At 46.7% G+C, this 15,911-nt stretch overlaps 1 protein-coding gene and 1 long non-coding RNA gene across 3 annotated transcripts in view; one reads left to right on the forward strand and one right to left on the reverse strand.

The window, feature by feature from the left end:
• Nucleotides 1-6,886: 6,886 nt before the first annotated feature.
• LOC134932186 (uncharacterized) lies at nucleotides 6,887-7,554 on the reverse strand. The gene is made up of 2 exons (XR_010179257.1): nucleotides 7,387-7,554; nucleotides 6,887-7,094 (listed from the first exon to the last, which is right to left on the reverse strand). It is a non-coding gene; the product is annotated as an uncharacterized LOC134932186 (long non-coding RNA).
• The window catches only part of CLK3 (CDC like kinase 3), a 177,346-nt gene continuing 168,938 nt past the window's right edge, over nucleotides 7,504-15,911 (forward strand). Inside the window, exon 1 of one of the 2 annotated variants that reach the window (XM_063926368.1) lies at nucleotides 7,504-7,821. The gene's annotated coding sequence lies outside the window, so the exon portion shown is untranslated. The remainder of the gene's footprint in view (nucleotides 7,822-15,911) is intronic. The other variant, XM_063926367.1, reaches the window with a different exon arrangement.

The raw sequence follows: 15,911 nt of genomic DNA on the forward strand, positions 1-15,911 counted from the left end.
GAAAAGACAACCTCCTGGTTGGTTCCAAATGTGATTTCGTAAGATTCAGTTTCCAAACATGCTCCCTGAGAAGCTGGGTCGTGAGAGCTGTGTGACTGTGGTTTTTGTGAACCCGGTGTTAGTTAAGTCTGTGGGGGCAACTGGAGGACTATGTGAATATTAGGCTGGTCTGTAGGAATCAGTGAGAAGGAGCAATCCCTGACCGAGGATCGAACCCGGGCCTCGGCAGAGGAAACCGTATCCTGTCCACTGGATCACCAGGGACTTTGCTTGCAGGATGATGAATGAATAGGTGAGACTGTAGGATATAGTGTCACAGGAGTAGGTGCTTATGTACTCAAGGTTACTGGCGAGATAGTAAGATGGACTGATTACTGGTGAGACTGAGAACCGGGCTGGCTACAGGTGAGACTGGGATGCAACTGTAATCCGGGCTGGTACCGGATATAACTGGAAACGCAACTGAAAGTAGAACGGATGACTGTGGCTGTGACTTTAGGACGAGGCTGAAGAACACTGCGGCTGTGACTTTAACATGAGACAGTAGAATACTGCAGGTGGTTTTAAGTTGAGAATGTGGAATACTGCAACTTTAAGATGAAACTATGGAATACTGCAGCTGTGCCTTTAAGTTGAGACTGTGGAATACTGCAACTGTGCCTTTAAGATGAAACTGTAGAAATACTGGATATCAATGATAACACAAATGTAATCCAAACTGGGTAGCAAAGGAACAGAGTTTTTACAGGAACTGAAGTACAAGGGTTACCTTTAGGGAGCTCAGCTTCAAATCTCACACAGAGGTGTGTGGGACACAAGGAACTGGCAGAGTTTCCAACTCAAGTCTCCTGACTTATACTTCCTGGTCCTTGGTGATTGGGGAGCAGTGTCCGGTGATTCAGAAAGTCTCAGGCTGGCATTCAGAAAGTCTCAGGATTGAACAGCTCTGGGTCAGGTGAACAGTCACTGTCATGCGAGTACTCTAGACTAGGCTGTGATGTGGAGTGAGGCCTAGCAGCGCCGAAAGAACACTGAAGCCTGAACTTCTGCAAACAGAGGATGCTGGCTTTAAATCTTGTTCTATAACGAGGACTTTTCATACAGAGACCTGTAGAGTTTTTTTTGTAATTCTGGAACCTCTTCATGCGTAAAAGCATAACAGGAAAGAACGGGACCTCACAGGAAAGGAGTAGCATCATAAACTGGATCAAATTCAGAGTCTGAGTCCAAGTCTATTGGAAGATACCAGTCGTCTTTGGGAGTAACTACATCCATTTTGTAAGCTGCATTAACAAGTTTAGAACAACACAAGGAACTTGGAGTGGAACCAATTGAAAAATAACCAACTCTTAAATCAACAGGCTGTTGTCTTTGTACTGTTTTCCAATTCTTGGCATTCCTGAAGTTCCTAATGTATTGGTTCATCAAGGCATTATCTTGCTCAGAAAGCGATGGGTCAGAAAACGGAGCATTGGCTGAATGTTCTGAAGACTGAGTGGAGGATGAAATTGGACTCAAGGAAACAGATGCCATTGAAACATTAGACTGAGGTTCACATTTAGACATTAGGTCAATAGCCTTGGTATTTTTCTTGCCTTTAGATGCTACAGCAGAATTATCCCGACATCGATGAGAACATATCCTTTCTGAAGATGCCTCGCTGGAAACCTCAAATGAGACTGAGAAGTCACTTGAAATCTCATTCTGGATGGAGATGCAAGTAATTTTCCCTGAAGCTACGACACTTGCATCTGCGACTGAGGCAAATGACTCTGGTGACTGTATTGAGAAAGCAACATCAGTATCCTTCTCAGCAATATTAGTCTGAAGTCCTTTATCCAAAATCAGCAGATGGAACAAAAGGTTGCTCAGACAAGCTTAGGGACAAAGCTGAGAAAACTGTACTCAGATCGGTATCCAGCTCTGTAGTAAGTTCTGACTTTAAGTGAGTAGCCTTGGGATCTTTCTTGACTTTAGCGGCTACAGCAGAATTATTCTGACATTGAGGAGAAGAGGTATTAGATTTCCCTGCAGAAGCTGTGGACTCAATGCTGGAAGACGAGGAAACAGAAACAGACCGAAGTCTAATCTTAGAACTAGATGGTGGAAGTCCTTTATTGGGACTGACAAAAGTTCTTTACTCGGACCAATGCTTGGAATCGGTTTGAGTCCAGATGAGCTTGAACTGACCGAAACTGGAGAAATCTTTGGTTGGATGAGTAGGACCGGATTGGATCCGAGGATACTTGAATTGTCTGGAACCAACTGACCAGGTTGGTCCTGGAATATTACTGAACCGGCTGGAACCAGGACAGACTGACCAAGCTGGGCTTGTAGAATTGCTGCTGGACCGTCTGGAACCGTGACGGACTGACCAGGCTGGGCCTGGAATACTGCTGGACCGGCTGGAACCGGGAGAGACTGAACCGAACATATGGACGAGACCAGATTGAGTCCGGATGAACTTGAACCGGCTGGGACCAGAGGAGACTTCGGACTGACGGATAGGACCGGATTAGATCCAAGGGTGCTGGAATCGGCTGGACCTGAAGGAGGCTGATCCGGACAGAGGAATGGGACCGGAAAAGCTTGAACCGGCTGGGACCAGAGGAGTCTTCGGATTGACGGATAGGACCAGATTAGATCCGAAGATGCTGGAATCGGCTGGAACCGAAGGAGACTGACCAGGCTAGATCCTGGAGAATTGCTGCTGGACCAGCTGGAACCGGGATGGACTGAACCGAACATATGGATGGGACCAGATGGAGTCCGGATGAACTTGAACCGGCTGAGACTGAACCAGACATATGGTCGGGACCAGATTGAGTCCGGACGAACTCGTACCGGCTGGGACCGGAGGAATCTCTGGACCTATGGACGGAACCGGATTGAGTCCAGAGAAATTAGAATCAATTGGGACCGAAGGAGGCAGATTTCGTCTGGAACCGGAGTGAGTAGAATCCAAGTGTTTATATGGCCCATCCTGGACCTGCACCTTGTTGTATACCAACAGGGTGGTGCACTCTGAGGATGGCAAACAGGAGTTCATAACTGCATCTGTAGCACAAACATTTCCATCTGGGAACTTGGCTCTGAATACTTCCCTTGGGGCTGAAACTTTAGTGACCCTTCCTGGGGTTGACGAATCAGACACCTCTCTCAGGGTTATTTCCAGCACCCCTCCTGGGGTTGACAGATCAGATATTCCTTTTTGAGACGAAGACTCATATGCCCCTACCAGAGCTTGAACATTGGATACACCTCCTTGGGCTGCACACTCGGAACCCCCATCGTTGGGCTGGACGCCCCTCCTTGGGCTGTAGACACGGACGCCCCTCCTTGGGCTGTAGACACGGACGCCCCTCCTTGGGCTGTAGACACGGACTCCTCTGTGACTTTAAATGGCTTGAACATTCTTTTCTGGACACCCAACTTGGGAAAGGGTCTTTTAATCACAGGACCCGTCAAAAATTTGAGTCTCTTTTTGAGTAGCCTTCTTAACACCACCATTAGCAGTAGCAGGATCGGCTACTGTGGATGACTTGTAGACATGAGTGCTATGATACTGAGATTTGTCACCATTTCCTGGTTTGCGAAGAGTGCAATCCTTAACAAAATGACCAGACTTTCAACAGTAAAGACAGAGGTGTAGCTCCCTACGCCGCTGACGTTCAGCTTTAGAGAGCTTGGGCCGTGGATAGCTCTGATGAACACCTTTTCCTTGCACAGAGGAAGAGACTTTAGTAACTGGATGGGACAAAACAGGATCAACAACGTTGGTAGTATTCCTGAAGAGATCAGGCATCAGAGAAAGAATACTAGACAAAAGTTCATGTAACTGTAATAACATCTGGTAGAAAATCTGCAGTTGGTCAGGAGTCGTAGTGCAGAAAGTCAGAGAATCTCTGGAGAAGTTCCGCTGCAGACACTGTACCAATTGATGCTGAGTCGACTCCAAACCCTCCAAGCGTCCTGCAATATTGCTTAGGAGGTACTGCGTCAGACACTTTCGGCTGGGTCCATGAGGCCAGTTCCTACTGTCATGACTGTGGTTTTTGTGAACCCGGTGTTAGTGAAGTCTGTGCAGGCAACTGGAGGACTATGTGAATATTAGGCTGGTCTGTAGGAATCAGTGAGGAGCAATCCCTGACCGGGGATCGAACCCGGGTCTCGGCAGAGGAAGCCGTATCCTGACCACTGGATCACCAGGGACTTTGATAGCAGGATGATGAATGTATAGGCGAGACTGTACTGGATATAGTGTTACAGGAGTAGGTGCTTATGTACTCAAGGTTAATGGCGAGATAGTAAGACGGACTGGTTACTGGTGAGACTGAGAACAGGGCTGGTTACCGGTGAGACTGGAATGCAACTGTAATCCGGGCTGGTATCGGATATAACTGGAAACGCAACTGAAAGTAGAACGATGACTGTGGCTGTGATTTTAGGACGAGGCTGAAGAACACTGCGGCTGTGACTTTAAGATGAGACGATAAAATACTGCAGCCGTGGTTTTAAGTTGAGACTGTGGAATACTGCGACTGTGACTTTAAGATGAAACTGTAGACATACTGGATATCAATGATAACACAAACGTAATCCAAACTGGGTAGCAAAGGAACAGAGTTTTTACAGGAACTGAAGTACAAGGGTTACCTTTAGGGAGCTCAGCTTCAAAGCTCACACAGAGCTGTGTGTGACACAAGGAACTGGCAGAGTTTCCAACTCAAGTCTCCTGACTTATGCTGCTTTCACATCGCAAAACCTGCTTTTGAAACGGTTCTTTAAACGGGTCTGAGCAGTTAAACCCCCTTCACATCGCATTTGTAACCAGTATATTACCATTTCATTACCGTTTTGGTACCTTTCACACTGAACCCGTTTCACCCATACAAAACAGTGGTTGTCATTTCAAATGTTTATTTCCTGCTTCTGCCTGGTGAGATCACACATGGAGACAGCCTATCACCTTCTGGGGCTTGCAAATACCGTTTCAGACCCTTTCAGACTGCACAATTAAACGGGTCTGAAACGGGTAGGACCCTGCTTTTTTACCGTTTCAAAATACCGGTATTTTGTAAACGGTAAATTGAAGGTGCCCCTTTCACATCGCAGCTCGAACCGTTTAGGAAGCCAGTAAAAACGGCAAATTACCGGGTACAAGCTGCGGTGTGAAAGGGGTATTAGACTTCCTGGTCCTTGGTGAGCAGTGTCAGGTGATTCAGAAAGTCTCAGGCTGGCACAGGATTGAACAGCTCTGGGTCAGGTGAACAGTCACTGTCATTTGAGTACTCTAGACTAGGCTGTGATGTGGAGTGAGGCCTAGCAGGCCGAAAGAACACTGAAGCCTGAACTTCTGCAAACAAACAGAGGATGCTGGCTTTTAGGCCTAAACTTCAGATTGCTGAATTCAGACTCTCACAGAAGAGTAATCACCACAGGTGGAGCTCGTTAACTCTTACCTTCCAGGCAGAGAACTCAGGAAACTCATGGTGCTGACAAGCTGTTTATCTCAGTGAGCAAAAAGGCACAGGATCCAGGACAGATGGCAGGGGTGAGTCACCAAATATGAGAACTACAGTCAGGATCGCGACACTATGGACAGTAACAGCTTCTCCTTGGACGATGCTTTTATCAGCAGATCATCCAGAAATGGAATTATGTTTACCCCCTGTCTGCGGAGGAAAACCATAATTTCCGCCATCACCTTGGTGAATACCCTCGGTGCTGTGGAGAGGCCGAATGGCAGGGCCTGGAACTGAAAATGACAGTCCAACAGTGTGAATCGAAGAGAAGCTTGATGCGGCAGCCAAATCGGAATGTGGAGGTAAGCATCCTTGATATCCAGGGATACCAGGAATTCCCCCTCCTCCAGACCCGATATCACTGCCCTTTGAGACTCCATTTTGAACTTGAACTCCCTCAGAAAGGGGTTTAGTGATTTTAAATTCAGAATGAGCCTGACCGAACCATCCGGTTTCGGTACCACTAAAAGGTTTGAATAGTAACCTTTGTTTTGCATCTGGGGAGGAACTGGTACAATAACCTGTGCCTCCACCAGCTTCTGGATGGCTCCCTGTAGGGTAGCCCTGTACGCTGGCAAGCCTGATTTGAAGAACCGGTGAGGTAGGAGATCTTGAAATTCCAGCCGGTACCCAGGAGTGCCACATACACAAATAATGCCCCCCAGCAGTGCCACACACACACACAAACAATGCCTCCCCTGCAGTGCCACATACACAAACAATGCCTCCCCTGCAGTGCCACATACACAAACAATGCCCCCCCTGCAGTGCCACATACACAAACAATGCCCCCCCTGCAGTGCCACATACACAATTAATGTCTCCCCTGCAGTGCCACATACACAATTAATGTCTCCCCTGCAGTTGCAGTGATAAAGACACAAATAATGCTCACCCCCCCCCCCTCCCTTTGCAGGGCAAGATACACATACAATGCTCCACCTCCCCCCCCCCCCAGCAGTGCAAGACACACAAATGCCGCTCTGAAGTACCGACGGCACTGCTAACCTCTCCGATAGTGCGCCGTGCAGCCATTTGAAATATGGTGCGGACCACCAGCCAATCAGGAACCGGCACGTGAGCTCTGATTGGCTGGCGGCCGGCACCAGATTAATATGCCCGCAGAGTGACCGCCGATTTAGGGGGATATGTACTAAGCAGTGAAAAAAAGTGCAGAGTGCAATCAGCATTGAATTAACATTTATAATTTGCATACTATAAAATTATAGAGCAGTTGATTGATTGACATGGGCAACTTCTCCAATGACTCACTTCTCCACTCTTTTCACTGCTTGGTACATCTCCATCTTAAACTGCAACACTTGTCCCTCTATGCGCGCAAAGGTAACAATAAAGTATACTTAGGTTAAACAGATTATATTTGGGTCATCGTTTTGTTTATAGCGTACGCAATGGGTAGCATGGTTGGTGTAATAGATAGCATTTAATGCCCCACTGCACAGAGGTCCTCCAACATGTCCACATTCAAGTCCCAACATGGTTGTTCTGCAGTGTTTGTATACTGTTCCTGTGCTTGCACTGATTTCTTTCCACAATCTGAATTAGCACCTAACAAAAAAAAAAAAAAAAAAAATTAACAGGGAACATACGTTGTAAATCCATCAGGGCAGGGAATGATGCAAATTGCCAAATATTCTCTGTAACGTGCTGCAGACTCAAGTGGGTGCTCTATAAAATAACGAATAGCTTTGAATGCTGGAATACAATTTCAACAAACACCTCTCACGTCCGGGACTCCTAAAAGGACATTTTGAAAAATGCATCCTCCAACCTCCCGCCCGGCAGCTTACACATACACGCCTCCACCCCGCCATATACGGGACACATCTGAGTCACCTACCTTCCCGCCATGTGCGCTCATCACTGGCTGGCTGCAAAACACACACCACGTGCCGCAGCCTGTCAGAGTCATGGGGCCAAATGAGACCAATCAACATAAGAGACCGGACCGAGGCTTGGAGCTCAGTGAGAAGCTGTGCAGGAAATAGGCGGAGCCAACCAAAGCTGATGACACAGGCTTCCCGGGCTCTCTGTAGTGGGCAGCTGTGTCGGGAGGGCGTACGTTAGCAGTAGCACTGGGTCAGGAATCAGCAGGTCAGGGGGCTGCACAGCCACGAGGATTACGGTTTCCCCTGCTCCGCTACACCTGCGCCTCCCTGACCGTTCTGCGGAAGCTGTGAGTGGGCGTTGGAGCGGTATCGGTGTCTATAGGAAGTACCTCACACCAGCGCTGTGGCCCCGGTGCCCGGCCTCTGTCATGGAGAGGAGAGTTCAGGTAACTGGTCCGATCTGGGCTCTCATAGTCCCTGCAGACGCCCTGGCTCCGTCCCATAAGGCTGTGTGGGCTGCACATTGTATTGCAAGGCTCCTTGCCTGGTGTAAGTTATCTGCTGTCAGCTAGGTTATGGCACAAGGAGCTGTGTAATGTTCACGTATACTGCCATGCTTCTGTCTAGCTATGTCATATATAATATACCACCATTGGGTGTGTGATCGTCCGCAGTGGCGTAAGTCCACCCCAGTTGCCCGGAGGCATGATAAATGTTGGGGCCCCCCCTACATACTGTATACACACACCCTTCATATGTAGCTATCCGGCACTCATGTTGAACAGTAGTAGCGTGCTCGGGTGCTTTTCCCAATAGTAATATAGATACATATACAAAGTGGACGGCACTCCAAGTCCGTCATCACAATGAAATAGACACCAGCATACCTTTATAACACACCTACAGTACTCCCTCAGCCACTAACGTGTCACAATGTGTATGCTTTGGCGCAGTGGTGTGCCGATATACAGTATGTATGTGTATATATGTGTGTGTATATATGTATGTGTGTGTGTGTGTATATGTGTATATATGTATATATATATATATTTCAAAGCTGAAACTAGAGATATTGGACTTCGTTAACGATATAGTGTACAAACTGGACAATATATCATCCAACCTGAGGGCTGACAGGAAGTGTGTACCCAGGCTTAGGAGTGCAGCCATGCCTTTGGCCTCCTGCATATTTAAGCGCACGATCAGGGGCGGAACTCTGGGAGGCAGTGGAGTCGGCTGCCGCCGGGCTCCTGACCTCAAGGGGGCAGATCTCCTCCATTGTCTCCAGCTGCCTGACCCTGAAGATCGTTCGCTGCGAGGAGCTTTCGTGTCAGTGACACGGAAGCTGCCTCCTAGTATATAGAGTTGGCTGTGGCTACAGCTAGGGGTAGCTCCAGAGCGCAGCTCCTGCCAGGCCCTTCTAGATGAGCTGGCTGAATGAAGCTCTCTGTTCTTCCATTGGGCTGATAGCAGCAGGTAGGCACTGGCAGCACTTGCCTCAAGCTGCACTGTGGGGGTGGTTGGAGTTGGAAAGGGGAGGGGTGCTGGGGAGCCTTTAATAAATGTTGGCAGCGCTGTGTTTTATGTGTGCATGTTTAAGTGAGGTGTGTGTAAGTGAAGGAAGCATGTATTTGTTTTTTTGTGTGTGTTTTTAAGTGAAAGAGGCGTGTGTGCGTCTAAGGGAGACGTATGTGTGAGAGAGGCGTGTGTGTGTGTAAGTGAAAGAGGCATGTTTGTGTTTAAGTGAAGGAAGCGTGTGTGAGTTTAAATGAAGGAGTCGTGTGTGAGTTTAAGTGAAGAAAGCATGTGTAAGTGAGAGGTGTGTGTGTTTAAGCTAAGGAGGCGTGTGTAAGTAAGAGGCGTGTGTGTTTAAGTGAAAGTGGCGTTTGTGAGTCTGTTTAAGTGAAAGAGGCGTTTGTGTGTTTTATATATAAAGATATTGGCTATGACTATGCACCTTGATACCTCTGGGGGTAGCGAGCTAAAATGAGCTACTCGTGCCCATTGGTAGCGACATTTGAATAGCTGTTCGCGGGTGCTTGGACCAGTGATAACATTTGAATCCAGCTCATAAAATGAGTTTGTTTGCCCAGGAATCCCCTGCTTATGTACTCCTTGACACAAGTGGTCTGTGTCCCACTGAAACATTGGTGAAGTATTTTCAACATGGTGACTTAATTGACTATTAAATAAGCCTTTTTGACCGTCCCGAGTGCTGTCCACAACACGTTATCTATCTGTCATTCTAGTAAAACGAAAAATGAACCAGCAATGGTGTGCTGGTTCATTTCTGTCTTTACTAGAATGCTGATACGATTTGACATAGCTAAGCACCCATGGATATTTATAGGTTTCAGTGTGCAGTAGCAGCTCCAGAAATTCACATAGGGAAACCACACCAAGTGCCAATGAGTCCTTGCTGGCGATGTTTGGTTTGGCAGTCGGTGTGGCTCCACAATTTGATTTTCGGACTGTGCTGCAAACCCACCGCTGGAACCGCCCCTGATTGCTTGTCGTTTTTTTTTTTTTTTTTTTAATATACCGTCTTCTCTCTATTACTAAATTTCTCATATGTCCTAGAGGATGCTGGGGTCACCATTAGGGTTATTTGGTGCAATAATATAATATAAAAAGCGCTACAGGTCTGGGGCATTTTGGTAATCGCTTCAGACCCATTGATTTGGTGCTGGGGTGTGAGCTGGCAAATTCCCTCTGTGTTTCTGACAGGCTTTTCTGTGGGTCTGTCCCCTATAAGCCCAGTGTGTCTGTGTTTCTTACACGTGTGTCGGCATGGCTGAGTGCTCTTCACAGGAGGAGGCTGTATTAGAGACACAAGGCGGTGGAGGTGACCATGTCGGCAACGCTGACTCCTGATTGGGTAAATGTGTTGAATGCTTTGAATGCTAATGTAGCTCATATTAGTAAGAGATTAGACAAGTCTGAGTCTCAGACCCAGGCATGGAAGAAATCTGTGGAAGATATGTTATTACAAGTTCAGGTCCCCTCGGGGTCACAGAAACATACGTTTACCCAGTTGGCTGACACTGATACAGACACTGATTCCAGTGTCGACTATAGTGATTCCAGATCAGATCCGAAATTGGCAAAGAGCATTCAGTACATGATTGTGGCTATTAAAGAGGTATTGCATATCACTGAGGACCCTGCTGTTCCAGATAAAAGGGTCTGTATGTATAACGTTTCCTCCCTCTCATGAACTGAACACGCTATTTGAAAAAGTCTGGGAAAGTCCTGACAAAAAGTTTCAGATTCCCAAAAGAATTACGGTAGCTTATCAGTTTCCCTCTGCAGATAGGGAAAAGTGGGAGTCGCCCCCCACCGTGGACAAGGCCCTGTCACGTTTGTCTAAAAAGGTGGCTCTCCTGTCACCTGATACGGCGGCCCTTAAGGATCCTGCGGATCGTAAACATGAAACTACGTTAAAGTCCATTTACGCGACCACAGGTACGCTACTCAGACCTATCATTGCGTCTGCGTGGCTAAGTAGTGCTATCGAAAAGTGGACAGACAACTTGTCTTCTGAAATAGATACCCTAGATAGGGATAGCATCCTCTTGATGCTGTTATATCAAGGACGCTGCAGCATACCTTAAGGAAGCTGTGAGAGATATTGGTCTTTTGGGATCAAAGGCCAATGCCATGGCAGTCTCAGCTAGACGAGCGTTGTGGATTCACCAATGGAATGTGGATTCTGATTCCAAGGAAAGTATGGAATCTCTACCATATAAAGGTAAGGCCTTATTTGGTGACTGCCTTCATGATTTGGTATCTACAGCTACCGCGGGTAAGTCATCCTTTTTGCCTTATGTTCCTCCACAACAAAAGAAAATGCATCACTATCAGATGCAGTCCTTTCGGCCCAATAAATACAGAAAGGGCCGAGGTTCTTCCTTCCTTGCTACTAGAGGAAGGGGAAGAGGTAAACGATCACCAGCCTTGTCAGGCTCCCAGGAGCAGAAGTCCAATTCCTCCTCATGACGTTGGGGCTCCTATGCGGGAGTCCGCATCGGTGGGGGCGCGTTTCAAACTCTTCAGTCCGTTTTGGGTTCGTTTGGACCTAGACCCATGGGTTTTACAAATAGTATCCCAAGGGTACAAGCTGGAGTTTCAAGACGTTCCCCCTCGCCGTTTTTTCAAATCTGCCTTACCAGCTTCTCTTCCGGACAGGGAGGTAGTTTGCGACGCAATACAAAAGTTGTGTCAAAATCAAGTTAATGTCAGGGTTTCCCAGTCGCAACAAGGAGAAGGTTTTTATTCGAGCCTGTTTGTGGTCCCGAAGCCGGACGGCTGTCGGACCAATCCTAAACCTGAAATCCCTAAATTTCTACCTAAAGAAATTCAAATTCAAGATGGAGTCGCTCCGAGCAGTGATCTCCAGTCTGGAGGAAGGGGATTTTATGGTGTCGGTGGACATAAAGGAAGCCTACTTACATGTTCCCATTTATCCTCTGCATCAGGCTTACCTGAGGTTCGCAATTCAGGATTGTCATTACCAATTTCAAACGTTGCCGTTTGGTCTGTCCATGGCTCCGAGGATTTTCACCAAAGTGATGGCGGAGATGATGGTTCTCCTTCGCAAGCAAGGAGTCACGATTATCCCATACTTGGATTATCTCCTGAAAAAGGTGAGATCCAGGGACCAGTTAGTGCAAAAAGTTGCACTCTCCCTGACAGTTCTTCAGCAACATGGTAGGCTCCTAAACTTGCCAAAATCACAGTTGATTCCAACGACGTGGTTGTCGTTTTTGGGAATGATATTGGACACTGAACTACAGAGAGTCTTTCTTCCAGTGGAAAAGGCTCTGGAACTTCAGAGTCTGGTCAAACAAATTCTGAAACCAGCAAGAGTGTCCATCCATCAATGCATTCGGTTGCAGGGGAAGATGGTTGCGGCCTACGAGGCCATTCAGTTTGGCAGGTTCCATGCCAGAGTTTTCTAGTGGGACCTGTTGGACAAGTGGTCCGGGTCCCACCTACACATGCACCGGAGGATAATCCTGTCTTCCAAGACCAGGGTATCACTCCTGTGGTGGCTGCACAGCTCTCATCTCCTAGATGGGCGCAGATTCGGGATACAGGACTGGATCCTAGTGACCACGGATGCAAGCCTCCGAGGCTTGGTGGCAGTCACAAGGGGAGAAAACTTCCAAGGAAGATGGTCAAGTCAGGAAACTTGTCTCCACATAATGTTCTGGAGTTAAGGGCTATTTACAACGGTCTTCTGCAAGCGGAACATCTTCTTCGACATCTGCCTGTACTGATCCAGTCAGACAATGTAACAGCAGTAGCGTACGTAAACCGTCAGGGCGGAACGAAAAGCAGAGAGGCAATGACAGAAGCCACAAGGATTTTCTGCTGGGCGGAATAGCATACAAGCGCTCTGTCAGCAGTCTTCATTCCAGGAGTAAAAGAAAAAAATCCCTCATTAAGGCGCTGCAAAAGAGCAGCAAATAGTACCAAATAGATCACCAACCTATAAAAACAATGCGTAACAAGAAAAAGGTACAATCTCACTTTTTGCGCTCCAAATGTCCCTTCACTTGAAAAATCCTCACACCGATGATATGATTTACATGAAACAGAAAATAAAAGTATAATATAGTGTGATACTGTATGCAAAATTAAAGTTCTTTCCACTGTGCGGAGGAGAATAAAGGTGATGGAAAACAGTCCCAACAGAGATCAGACGTCCACCTTCTTATGGGGTCATCAAAAGTGATGTAGGGAAGACTTGACAACGGGTTCTTACATGTATGCTTGTAAAAATGTGGTAGAACACCCATAAAGGTTTCTTTAGTGGAGATATTGCTTTCTCTCTCCTTAGACCATATGATGCAGATAAATACCACTCATGGAATAATATGTAAAATTAAAAAAGGGAAGCCAATTAGGGCAAAGAAAACCCCTTTTATTTTTATAAAAAATACAAACAGACGACCAGTCGTACCCAAAATGGGAAACGGAGATGGACTTCAGCTGACCATATACGAGAGGCTGCACGCCAGTGTTAAATACACTGTTTTATCTTGATAAAGACGCCGCTGAGTGTCGAAACGCGTTGATAGTGTTATATTGATGTCCTAAAACCAGCGTATCCATTGAGGGGAGCATATGACATTGTGATGTCCGGATTTTACTGTGTCAGCTGAAGTCCATCTCTGTTTCCCATTTTGGGTACGACTGGTCGTCCTTTGTATTTTTTATGAAAATGGATTTTCTTTGCCCTAATTGGCTTCCATTTTTTAATTTTACATATTATTCCATGAGTGGGTATTTATCTGCATCCTATGGTCTAAGGAGAGAGAAAGCAATATCTCCACTAAAGAAACCTTTATTGGTGTTCTACCACATTTTTACAAGTAAGCATACATGTAAGAACCCGTTGTCAAGTCTTCGCTACATCACTTTTGGTGACCCCATAAGAAGGTGGACGTCTGATCTCTGTTGGGACTGTTTTCCATCACCTTTATTCTCCTCCGCACAGTGGAAAGAACTTAATTTTTGCATACAGTATTACACTATATTGTGCTTTATTTTCTGTTTCATGTAAATCATATCATCGATGTGAGGATTATTCAAGTGAAGGGACATTTGGAGCGCAAAAAGTGAGATTGTACCTTTTTCTTGTTGTTCATTCCAGGAGTGGACAACTGGGAAGCAGACTTCCTCAGCAGACACGATCTCAATCCAGGAGAGTGGGGCCTCCACCAAGAAGTCTTTGCAGAGGTGACAAGTCGTTGGGGAGTTCCTCAAGTAGACATGATGGCATCTCGTCTCAACAAGAAGCTTCAGAGATATTGTTCCAGGTCAAGGGACCCTCAAGCAATGGCAGTGAATGCACTGGTGACACCGTGGGTGTTTCAGTCGGTGTATGTGTTCCCTCCACTTCCTCTCATTCCAAAGGTTCTAAAGATCATAAGAACAAAGATACGGGCGATCCTCATTGTCCCAGACTGGCCAAGGAGGGCTTGGTATCCAGATCTTCAGGAATTACTCATAGGAGATCCCGGCCTCTTCCTCTGTGCGAGGACCCGTTGCAACAGGGGCCGTACGTGTATCAGGACTTACCGCGGCTACGTTTGACGGCATGGCGGTTGAGCGCAAAATCCTAGCCCGTAAGGGTTTTCCCAGTGAAGTCATTCTCACACTTATTCAGGCCAGAAAAGGGGTAACATCTAAACATTACCATCGTATTTGGAGAAAATGTTTCTTGGTGTGAATCCAAGGGGGCTCCTACGGAAGTGTTTCGGCTAGGACGGTTTCTCCATTTTCTACAAGCAGGTGTGGATGCGGGCCTAAAATTGGGCTCAATTAAGGTACAGATTTCGGCCTTATCGGTTTTCTTTCAGAAACAATTGGCCTCCCTTCCAGAAGTTCAGACTTTCGTGAAAGGCGTTGTTGCACATCCAAACTCCGTTTGTGGCACCATGGGATCTTGGGCGGGTGGGTGGGGGGGGCGCCTGCGCTGCGCTTCGCTAGGCAACCCTGAAAAGAGCTTTTTAAGAAGACTTCAAGGGCCGGAGCACTTTCTATGTCATTCTGACATGCTGTGCTGCGTCTCCATCACCTCCCCAGTAGTGCTGCATACTCCTGCGGCATGGTTCCCGGGTACTTGTAGTGGAGGCGCACCGGACTTGCTGCACATTAGGGAGGAGGTAACAGGGTCCCCCAAGTGGGACCCGCCGAAAGTCGTGGTCCCAGGAGACGGACTGCACTGCTAGCGTGGACATTGTACTGCACAGGGACCCCACTATATCCACCAGGGCAGGGAGCTCAGGTCGGATCTACTAAAATCTGTTTAATATAGGCTCCATAGTACCCGGTGGTGAGGCCCAGCATAGGGGATAAGGTGCTGACCTGTAGCCCCTCCCCCAGCATCGGGTGCCATCTACTGCTGGTGTTCCTGCTCCCTAGAGCTGCATTTCTCTCTCCCTCACTCCCTGACAGAGAGATTTTGGTGCTATCTTCACTTCTAGCTGGGCTGATCTCCGGGACTGCAGGGTTCTGTCTCCTCTGTAAAGCCGCCTGTTTCATCAGCGCTGTGCATTTACAGGCACTTAAGTATTCTACATGTCATTTTAGACCGTGATAGTTAAGTACAAGTGTACTGCTATCTAAATATTTAGTACAAGTATTCTGTGATATACATCCAGTATCTACTGTGCATTGTTATATCTATACTCATACATATTTATATGTAGTTTTACTAGTCCAGTGCAGTTTTATCATTTACATGTAATAACTTCTGCATTGTGCCTGTAGCTGTTGTGTGTAACTCTACTCTCCTATATCGCTATCACTATATTCTGTACCCGGAGGGGCTAAGTGCGTCAGGGTCCCAGATAGAGATTATATATATATATATATATATATATATATATATATATATATATATATATATATATATATATATATATATATATATATATATATATATATATATAATCTCTATACACACACACACTCTCTCCTGAGGAAGTCCAGGCCGTGGGCATAGGACGAAACGCGTTGAGTG

The sequence above is a fragment of the Pseudophryne corroboree genome, chromosome 6 (genome assembly GCF_028390025.1).
Source record: "Pseudophryne corroboree isolate aPseCor3 chromosome 6, aPseCor3.hap2, whole genome shotgun sequence".
NCBI lineage: Eukaryota > Metazoa > Chordata > Amphibia > Anura > Myobatrachidae > Pseudophryne > Pseudophryne corroboree.